The sequence below is a fragment of the Myotis davidii genome, unplaced genomic scaffold (assembly GCF_000327345.1).
Source record: "Myotis davidii unplaced genomic scaffold, ASM32734v1 scaffold240, whole genome shotgun sequence".
Lineage (NCBI taxonomy): Eukaryota > Metazoa > Chordata > Mammalia > Chiroptera > Vespertilionidae > Myotis > Myotis davidii.
The window spans coordinates 473,378-478,373 of record NW_006292334.1 but is presented as its reverse complement, the minus strand read 5'-3'; positions in this window follow the sequence as shown (position 1 = coordinate 478,373).

Genomic DNA, 4,996 nt, shown 5'->3' with positions numbered 1-4,996 from the left:
CGCCTCCTGCCCCCATCTTTGAGGGCCACAGGATGGAAGCAGTTCTAGCCACAGCCTGCATCCAAATTTGAGATACCGTACTGGTCCCTCATACTCAACTTTCCATATGATTTGCATAAAACCATGTCAACGTAAGAACCATTCAAACCTGTAGAGAATTTGTGTGAGTTTATTTGAGCCCAAATGATGACAATTGCCAGGAAGCAGAATCTCAACAGATTGAGAAAATGCTCCGAGAATGGCAGTTTTGCAGCTTATTTTACACATTACAATCAAAGGAGGAGGTGTAAGGGAGTTATATGAAATCCATTGGCGATAGATTAGGGAGGTGGGAGAAGACAAAATCGGGAATCTCTGGGATTGGATAAAAAATAAAACAAATAGACATGTACTTATTTTACAGAGGTTGTTATAAGGTAGTTAACAGTCGACAATTAACACGATAACAATGAGGGGATTTGTGGTCTCTGCTCTGGTGTGGGGGTTGTGCCCTGGCTGAGGGGCCTGGGGGGAAAGAGGAAATTACCCTGAAATTCTTAAGGTATGGTATCCTAAATGCAGAAAGGCAATAGACAGGCTCATTTAAGGTAAAGATTGACCTTGGTCAAGAAAGATACTGGCCTAGGACATGACAACCCACCATGTCTCCCTTTTACCTAGAAAGTTTTAATTTCAGACCATCCTATGTGGTTACTTTGGGTCTCAGAGTTTGTAAGGCCATCATACAGGCCTCCCCTGAGCTTGTCAGGGTTAGTATGTGGCCCCTTTTTCATCCACAACTAGAAGAAGAGCAGATGCACCCCTGCTCCCACTAGCCACTAAGAAGAAAGGCAGAAAGAACCCTTAAGAAAACATGTTTTTCTGGTAAGTTTACAGAGTCCTGGTATCTTTGTCCGAAAGTCCCACAAGACCCAAGTCTGCATTTTAGTAAAGAGTCAAGTTCAGTCAGACTTCTCTTGCTCATCCTGCCACAGTCCCTTTTCAGGGCAGAAATCTAGGTTAGGCCACCCAGCGGGGCATGTGGTTTTGCTATTGCTGCTGCGTCCCCTCATGTGTGTTCTTGTATAATCATCATTCCTGTGCCAGGAAGAGGCAGCACATGATGTCACAACGGTCAAAACTGACAACTCTGGGTCACCTTCAAAATGGATCCCACCCCCACATCGGGAAACACTATCAGTGAGAGGAAGAACATAACACAAAAGTGCGGATGGGGTTCTTCCCAGAAGCATTAATAGAAAATAGTGCTGGGCTATCTGTTTTGCAGGAATTCAGGGAAAAAAAAAACCAAAAAATCAAGTAAATCCCATTAAACAAATTAACCAAAGATTTTCTTTTATACTAGAGGCCTGATGCATGAAATTTGTGCAAGGGGCTCGGCCCTTGCAGCTGCCGCGGCTTGCCTCAGCCCTCGCAGCCCTGGCTTCGTCCGTAAGGTCGTCTATAAGGACGTTCGGAAGGTCATTTGGCTGTCCAGTCTAATTAGCATATTACACTTTTATTATGATAGATGATAATTCCAGTGCTGGCAAGACTGTTGGAAGACAGGCAGCTCACACACTGCTCCAGGGAGTGAATATCGATATATATTCTCTGGAGCACTATTTATCAACACATATTCATTGAGGATGCTCTTATTTTCTCTGCCCTGAATCCTCCCTTTCTCTGTTAACAGCTTGGTCCCCTTTCCTGGGCCATTCTTCTTAAAATTCTTTCTCCAATTGAAATTCTTCCTCCATTTAAAATTCTTCCTCCACTCCATTCACCAGGTTTGTACAAGAATCTTTCACAACCACAAGGGGCTAGCAGTGGTTCTCAACAATCTGGCCCTTTAAATACAGTTCCTCATGTTGTGACCCAACCATAAAATTATTTTCGTTGCTACTTCATAACTGTAATGTTGCTACTGTTATGAATCGTAATGTAAATATCTGATATGCAGGATGATCTTAGGCGACCCCTGTGAAAGGGTCATTCGACCGCCAAAGGGGTCGCGACCCACAGGTTGAGAACCGCTGTGCTAGAGGCTCTAAGCAATCCTAGTGAGCCCTTTGGTGGTCTATAAAACTCAGGGATTTATCTCCTCTCAGAGCTAAAATGGGAAGTTGTAAAACTCTACAACCAGTCCTAGTATTTCCCACCAATGTTCAGTAAAAGAGAACAATGAACCAATTACATAAAAAGAAACCAAAGAGAGAAGAGGCTCAGAGAGCTGGAGGCATTAAGTTCTGGAATCCACTTATTTCCACTGCCATTTCTATCTCCTGTCCCCTTTTTACTTAAAGTGCTTAACCCTGAAATGCTGGCTCTTAGAAGCAAAGGGTCCTAAGTCCTATAGTATCAGATGTATATGCTTTGACTTAGGATTTTGTTATAAAGATATATATTAAGTAACAAAAGCAAAATGTTATTACAGGATCCATTTTTGTTTTAAAAATATATCTATGAAAAAAATATATCTATGTATATGTCGAGAAAATATGGAAGAATCTAAAACAAAGGCCAATAGTAAATATGTATTTCTGGATGGTGCATCTTGGAGAAAGTTCTCTGAATTTTCTAAATTTTTCCCATTGAGTATGTATTAAAGCATTCCCCCACTTATCCAGGGTTTTGCCATCCGCAGTTTCAGTTACCCACCGTCAACTATGGTCCAAAAATATTAAATAGAAAATTCCAGAAATAAACAATTCGTAAGTTTTAAATTGCACCAAGTAACATGCTAAAATCTCTCACCCAGGTCGTGAGTCACCCCATTGTCCAGCATAATCATGCTGCATACACTACCTACCCATTCGTCTTGGATAGCGAATCAACACTCTTGATATCACAGTGCTGTGTTCAAATAACCCTTATTTTACTTAGTAATGACCCCAAAGTGCAATTCAGATATGCCAAAGAGGAGCCATAAAGTGCTTCCTTTAAGTAAAAAAGTCCATATTTATAAGAGAAAAAACAGTAAATATGGGGTACGGTACTATCCATGGTTTCAGGCATCCACTGGGGCTTTTGGAATGTAGCCCCCTAGGGCCTAGGCTGAGAGGAGACTACCACTGTACTTCTATAACAAAAAAGAAGTAGCAGAGATTTAAAAAATATTTTTCTCAAAGCTATACATGGACAAAGTTTAGATTTTTTAAGCTTTTTTTTTTTTTTTTAAGAATAGTTCATTGATTTTTAGAGAGAGAGGAAGTGAGAAGAGGGAAACATCGATGTGAGAGCACACTAATCGGCTGCCTCCTACACACCTCCCACCGGGGATGAGCCAGAAACCCAGGCATGTACCCTGACTGGGAATGGACCAGCAACTTTTTGTGCAGGGATGACGTCCAATTGAGCTACACTGGACAGGGCAATTTTTAAAGCTTTTAATAAAAAATTGTAGTCCTCTGCCATCCCCAATTTCCACTCCCCAGTGGTATCCACATTTAAAACAATACAAATATTGAGGAGAGAATGTAGGCCATAATTGGAAATGCAGTTAGGGGATCTACTGTGAGTGAGGACATGTCATTCTTGCTCTAAACATGACCATTACTTAGGGTAAAAGCCTGATGGCTCTTTGAAAGGTAGGGCTGCATTCTGACAACAACTCCACCACCATGGAGGACCCCCACCCCATGCTCCTAATCTCTGCAAGCAGAGGGTGGGGCAGGGGTATGTGTGTCACTGCAGAGGCCACTCTGTTCATTGCCCAGTGTGAACCCTGCTAACTATCCTCCACCCCAAGGAGAGACGCTTCATACACAGCCTAGCCCTAGACAGATCCTTGCTGGTGTCATCTCTCCTGTTTGCCCACATAAATCCCCTACTGCTATGTAAGCCAATGTCCTCCTGAGTTTTACTCTGAAGAAACCAATAATAGCTCCATTTTCTTCTACCACCTCCCCCTCCCACCCCCAATTTTCCATTCTTTTTTCATAGGAGGCCAATAAGTGGATCTCACATACTTATGGAATTTTCAACTTCAATATCAGGAATTCTTGGTCTCTTAAAGGAAAGGCATTGTTATAAAATGACATTGTCAAAGTTAAAAAAGAAAAATGTATTGTTATAGGTTGAAAGTGCACTATGGAATCACACTTACAAAATACAGAAGCACTTGTGTGCATACCCCAAATGCCCTGATATGCCACAGCTTGACTCAAGGGAATGCACTCAAGTATTTAAATTTTCTTCCCCCCTAATTTAAATCCTTTCCTGGGCTTTTCTTTTCCTTAGCAAAAAAAAACCAAAGCAGTTTATTTTCTCATAATTCCAGGGGGGGTTGGGGGAGAGCAATGTGAGAGAAATAACTTTATGTATCTGAATGTTGCTGTTAAAAATGTCTTTACTTCTCCCTTTCTCCCATGTTAGCCTAAGCATCTAACATTTTTTGTTGCCACTTTGGCCAAGCTGTTTTGACCTCAGTGATGTTTGGACATTTGCATCCATTTCAGGATTCTTTGAAAACAAATCACTAAACGTTCAACCTGTTCTTTTTTTTAAAAAATATATTTTATTGATTTTTTACAGAGAGGAAGGGAGAGAGATAGAGAGTTAGAAACATCGATGAGAGAGGAACATCGATCAGCTGCCTCCTGCACACCCCCTACTGGGGATGTGCCCGCAACAGAGGTACATGCCCTTGACCAGAATCGAACCTGGGACCCTTCAGTCCGCAGGCCAACGCTCTATCCACTGAGCCAAACTGGTTTCGGCATCAACCTGTTCTTAATACCAAGTTACATGTGCCACATTGCTTCTACAGAATATTTAGGATATCTACACTAATAAAAGAGAAACATGGTAATTGGCATACAACCGCTACCCTTCCCATTGGCTAATCAGTGAGATATGCAAATTAACTGGCAGCCAAGATGGAGGCCGGCAGCCAGCCAGCTGATGTGAACAGGGAGGCTTGCTTGCTTCAGTGACAGAGAACTCCAACATTCCCCGCCTGACTTGTTGGCCTCTCAGCTGCAACTCTCAGCAACTATGCTGCGAATAAAGAAGC